Consider the following 6621-nt stretch of genomic DNA (forward strand, 5'->3'; position numbering starts at 1 on the left):
ATTACTATAAAGAAATCAGTTTTTTAGAGCTAAAACGGATCGTTGTTGATCCGTGATCTGTACGGACCAAGACCCACGGTTCGGCACGCATGTGATTTGCGGATCAATTGCAAGTTTGACTGCAATTGAGTGAAAGGTTATCATTTTGCATGTGTTTTGTCTTGCTGGTTTACACGTAAAATAGATTTTAAAACCATTCCAGCGCTGGAAGAGGCAAAGGAGAGTTTAATTCGGTACTCGTACACAGCCGCACCCACCCGAGGTGCGCACATACAGAGAGAGGTGCATTTCAGATAGTGTGCAAACTCCGAATTGATTCCTCTTTCGCGTCCCCATGCACTCAGATGGACACATACACACAAAGTATGTCAAAATACAAATCGGTTTTGTCTTAGGTGAATGAGTTGAGAAATAAATCGGATTTGTATCATTATATTGGGTCTGTGCATTCGATCTTAAAGTGACATCCGTCTTTAAATACCTGTTGTTGTCTATGCATTAATGTTAATCAAACAACAAAACACAGCTTTAACAAAGATTCATCTATTCAATTTATACAGTGAAAATAGTGTTGTTTTACATTTTATGAGTACTACAGTTAGACCTTACTTTATTTGTAACTTAGTTATATTGTATTTATTTATGCTTGTAATTGCCGTATTTGTTCTATTTACTGCCTGTTTACTTGCCTTTAATATTGTTTTAACTTTATTAGTTAGGCTAGTAGGTTTTGCCGTGGTATCGGAGTACTTAAAGTGAGCTTTAAGTAATAAATGGAAAGCAAAGTTACCCCCCACCCCCAACATATTTTTTTTTGCTGATCCGAAAAATGATCCGATCTGTGACTCAAAAAACGTAATATGATCCGAACCGTGAGTTTTGTGATCCGTTGAACCACTACTGGTTTTTTTTTGTTAAAAGTAAAAAAAAGGAAGTAACTTGTGTTTGGCAAGCACTGAATTATTAAAATTGTTTTATGTTTTCAATAAGAATTTCTGTAAGTGAACAGTTTTTTTTCCTTAACTTTTTGAAATGCAAAATGTATCTCCAATTATAGAATCACTCATAATCAACATAATTACATAAATCACACCCATTAATTGTCTTGTAAGCAAAGAAGGTAAAACCCTGTGAAGCATGTTTTCCACAGTAGAAATAGATCTGCAGAAAGAAAAAGTGTATTAGCATATCTGCTATCTTTAACTATCAATAGTCATTAACCTTGTAGATTCTTTTGAATAATTACAGTACAGTATGTGTTTTTTTATTTTTTTATTATTATTAGTGTTTGGAAGAATATTTTTAAAATGATAAGGAGTTAGTTCTGCTGTGGTCTGTAGTTGTTTCTCATCCAGGATCAGTTTAACAACTTTAGTGTCAATGTTATATGAAATGCAGCTAAACGTGCCTATAGCTTTTACTGTTGTGAGTGTTCAAGCTGAAATATTCATGACTCCCGGGATTTATTTAAAAAAGTTATTATAAAAATATAAATACTTTTCATACATGTACTTTTCAAAAATGTTTCATACATGTAGTTCATACATGTATATATAGTACATATTTCATATTTAATTGCAGTAGGAATGGATTTCTGGGTAACACTTTAGAATACTGTTCCGTCATTATTGAATAACTACACAGGAGCAAATGAGTGACACAATATTAAAGGGATAGTTCACTTTGAAATAAAATTTTGATATGTTTTAGCTTACCTCAAGGGCATCCAAGATGTAGGTGTCTTTTTTAGTAGACACCTATTTTGATATTTGTAGGTCAAACCGTTCTTGTCTGTCAGTCATATAATGCAGGTCGATGGTCACTGTCTCAAAGAGCATGCACAGCGTCCAAATTAAAACAATTCCCCATCGTCCAAATTAAACAATTCCCCATCTTAAGTACACATTGATGGCCCAAGACACGAAACGAGCGGTTTGTGTGAGAAAACGAACAGTATTTATATCGTTTTTACCTCTTGAACACAGCTGCGTCCAAGTGATCTGAGAGCGCGGGCGGGTATAGATATATACACTAGATGTCGCATTGGCTACGGTTTCGCATTAGCCAATGCGACATCTAGTGTATATATCTATACCCGCAAGACAAGAACGGTTTGACCTACACTGTAAAAAAAAAAACTGTGAAAAAACGGTATTATTCCGGCAGCTGGGGCGCCAGAAAATTACCGTAAAATAACGGCAAAAAACAATCTCGTTAAAATACAGTAATTTTCCATAATTAAATAACAGATTATATCTTTAATATTACATAAAATCTTATGTAATTATTGGGATTTTTAACGTTTAAAAAAAGTCATATACACCTTTAAAACAATTAAATACTGTAAATTTAAGGTTTTATACAATTATTTTATATAATAATGCTGTCTATCTACAGTAATTTTCTTTTAATATAGTTTTTCTGTGTAAAATAACAATGAAATTATGTATAAAAAATGCACACAAGTACATAAATTCAAATACAAATGTTTGTAAATTTACAGTTTTTATTTTTTATTTGTACCGATCCAATTTCACAACATCTCTAATTAAGTTCTTAATAATAGCAAATGTACAGTCAATTTCTTTTAAATTAACTAAATGTATGAGTACAGAATACCTGCATATTTACAGTATTAGTAATTGAACAAACACTAAACATCAAGATAAGTGATTGATAGGAAATAGATGCTTAGTATATAATTTAGAACATGTAAATATATCCACAATAAAAAGCAATTACCGTATACCTTTACAGTATAACTTATTTTAACATTTACAATTACATTTTATCCAAAGTGACTAACCAATTAAGATAATAATTAAAGATAATAAAAAGCAACAAGTGCAGTGACAAGTCCCAGTTAGTCGCACAGTACACATAGCAAGGTTTTTTTTTTTTTTTTTTTTTTTTTTACAAAGATATAGTATTATTGGGTGAAGTGTTTATGAAAAAGATGGATCTTTAGCAGTTTCTTGTGTTGAGTTGCGCCGGTCATTCCACCACCAGGAAACAGTCCAGGTAAATGTCAGTGAAAGTGGTTTTGTGTCTCTTTGGGATGATGGCACCACAAGGCGCCGTTCACTTGCAGAACACATGCTTCTGGAGGACACATAGATCTGAAGCAGTGAGTTTAGGCATAGGGCTACCTTTAAAGACAACTCTTGCTGCAGCATCTGGATCAGTTGCAGAGGTTTGACTGATACTGGAAGAGCTGCCAGGAGAGCATTACAATAGCCCAGTCTGGATAGAACAAGAGAGTTGTGTAGCTCCGATAGGAAGGGCCTGATCCTCCTAATGATAAGGCAAATCAGCAGGATCACAGCAAGTATGTTTTGGCTGAAAGTTGAACCATAAGCAGTTCTGTCTTGGCAAGGCTGATTTGAAGGTGAAGGTCATTCATCCAGCAAGAATTTTCCATCAGGTAGGCTGAGATGCGAGCAGCAACCGTCAGATCATCTGGCTGGATTAAAAGGTAGAGATATGTGTCATTAAGATATTAGTGATAGGAAAAGTCATGTTTCTAAATGACAGAGCCTAGTTAAAAAAAAGAAAGAAAGATGGGTGGAATCTAACACAATCGTAATCTTGCTGTAGCAAATCCAAACCTTGTGCATACTTTTAGTGCAATCATATGGAATCAGAAGACTGTTATGAACATATGGAATCAGAACCATTATGATTTTTATGTTTTAATGAATTCTTCCCATACCTTGTTTGCCATGATCATCTGCTTTCCACGTGACCTGAAATCACACACACACACACACACACACACACACACACACACACACACACACAAGTTATTTTAAAACTCAGTATTAGATTTACCCATGTCAGAATATGTTCCATTGGGACAATGCAAAAACTCAACTGACTATGATCTTGAAGCTGAGCTGGAAAGGCCAGCAGTAATATTTTGAGCTGCCATGTGACTTTAGCTAAGTTACATTTATAGAAAGTAGCATTAAATGAATATGATTTACTGTGACCTAGACCTAGATACACCTAGGGGTTCATCATGTTGTATTCATATTCTAGTCTTCCTGTTCTAGGCTTTCCTGTATCATCAACAAGTACGTTAAGTTACAGACAGTATTTCGATTTCTTAACGGTCTTAATAAAGTTAGTCATGTTAACTATTACGAAATAAACAAAAGAAACACAGTAGGCCTATTTTTTGTAAAACTGTGGCTATTACAATGGTAAAAAAAATCAGCTAAAAACGTGTTTACTACAATTTTACTATAATAAAATAAAGTTAAAAAAAAGTTTACAAAAAAAAAAAAAAATTTGAAAAATCAAGTTTTCAGCTTCCAGACATGGTTTCAAAATGTCCCGCCATTTAAGAGATTGGTTTAATGTTACTGACTATCATAACGAAGATTTTATACACAATTATGGACTTTAATATGAATAACAAGTCTACTAAAGATTGTTTTAGGTCTATAAGTTAACAAGTAAGTTAGAGTGGGTTCAACTGATCTTTCTTAACACAGATCGATAATTGAAAAGACCCATGCTGCATTTGTGTTTTGCCCTCGACGCCAGTTATGACTGAACATAATTTAAGAATGCTAACGTTAGCATGGAAACAGTCTAACCACTTAACACAAATGTAATATAAAATATCATTTACATGTAGTATTAGACTCTTACCTCAGCCGTTGATCGGTCGGGATGAGGTCTGCTGTGACGAACCAGGCTCACTGAAAAAGGGCGCGTTATTTCCGGACTGACTGACACCAGACTACAACTAATATGTGTTCAGCAGCGCTCCTGCTCACGGCTGCTTCTGTCGAATACGATTATAGCTCTGAATTCAAATCTCCCGCTTGCCCTTGACACAGATCGACGACAGAGACAGATTTGTAGCTAACCGTTGTGGGCTGGGCGGGACTAAGCAACGAAACGTAATGGCGGATAATTTGAATCTGCGCGCGGCCACACACACACACATTCAAACGCACACAAAGCCACGCAATGTGCAGCAACGCAGATTTGGAAAAACGATTCATAAAAGACATAAAATATAGGCCTAAATGAAATTTACGGGCAAATACAAATGATGATCAAAATGAACATCTATTTGCAAGACAAAATTAAAAGATTATAAATAATTAAATAGGCCTGCCTAATGTGTGGACAAATCTTAAAACTCACTTTAACCCCCACATGCTTAATAATCTTTAAGGAAAACATGTTAAGTGACTGCTGATTTCTGCAGTTATACCTTATTTTCTTTGTTTTCTAATTCCACAGAAATAATCTGTAAAATATTACTTAATTTTTTATGTAAAATTACACATAACCCTATAAAATTACAGATAATTTCCTTTAAAAAACGTTAAATTAATGTAAAACCACAATAAAAGCAATTACCTGTAAATTTAATAGTGGATCTTTAAATTACAACAAATATCTGTAAAATAACAGGTATTCACTGTATAATGACAAAACGGCAAAATTCTGTAAAAAATACAGACAGTTTCCTGTAAATTTACAGTTTTTTTTTACAGTGTAAAAGAATGGTTTGACCTAAAAATATCAAAATTGAAACTACTGCGGAAAAAAAGACCCCTACATCTTGGGTGCCCTTGAGGTAAGCTAAAACATACCAACATTTAATTTCAAAGTGAACTATCCCTTTAATATTCAAAACCTTACAAAAAACTCAAAAGCTTACAATGACAGTCATTCACTTTAGAATACTGTTCTTCATAATTAGTAATTCCTTCTGAAGGATTTGGTTATACTTGAGTCATTACTAGTGGGTTACCATGATCTTTACTTCAGAATTAATTTATTCACATTAATTATGAACCTGTGGCTTATTCCTTGTCAACTCAACCAGAGGTCCCCGGCTCAAATTTATTATTTTGTTAATATTTTTTCTGTAGAAAGACAAACATAAATAGTGATGACAGCCAAAATATTACATTTTGAGTCAAATTACAGGGGTGTAAAAATTACTCTAGAAAGATGGCAGCATCATTGTTTTCTTTTTACACTGAGATTGGTAGGTCTGTTAGTAAAATAGGTTTACCTTAGCAATCTTTGTTGCATTACATGCCAGTTCAAATGCCAGTTCAAAAATGGCAAAACACACTTGTGTTTTTTGCTTCAAGTTTGTATGCCTTTAACTCAAGAAGTATTAAAGATATCTTAATATCCTTTTGGATTCTAGTTTCTTAACAAACTTCTAAAGGCCCTATATGGTTAAATCCCAGAGATATGGACATGTTAATATGGCTCCAGGAGTAAATAAGTAAATTGTTCACATTTTCAGTGGTCAAAAACCAAATGTGGGTCACTTTTGTAAACAGCTGATACTCTTTTCTTTTAAAGAGAAATATCTGAACAACAAATAATGTTGAAACTAGAATCACATAGAACATACCTGTCTGAGTGCCATAAATATATATATATTTTTTAAAGCTGTCATGTCTGCAACTCGAATAGTCTTCTAGATTATCATTCTTTATGAACTTTTCCTTTGGCATCTTCATTTTAAGACCTTATATAGTTTAGTCCCATAGATATTGGGACCCCAATGTGAATGTGTACAAATTGTTGAATTTTACAAATATTCAATGGTCAAAAACCATATGTAGGTAACTT

General features: G+C 33.7%; 1 long non-coding RNA gene across 1 annotated transcript; it reads right to left on the reverse strand.

The window, feature by feature from the left end:
* Window positions 1-2984: 2984 nt before the first annotated feature.
* LOC309485508 lies at window positions 2985-5512 on the reverse strand. Its single transcript, XR_014201216.1, has 3 exons — window positions 4660-5512; window positions 3713-3746; window positions 2985-3463 (listed from the first exon to the last, which is right to left on the reverse strand). It is a non-coding gene; the product is annotated as an uncharacterized lncRNA (long non-coding RNA).
* Window positions 5513-6621: the final 1109 nt, after the last annotated feature.

Source organism: Leuciscus leuciscus (assembly GCF_965113295.1).
Source record: "Leuciscus leuciscus genome assembly, chromosome: 21".
In the NCBI taxonomy this organism is placed as follows: domain Eukaryota; kingdom Metazoa; phylum Chordata; class Actinopteri; order Cypriniformes; family Leuciscidae; genus Leuciscus; species Leuciscus leuciscus.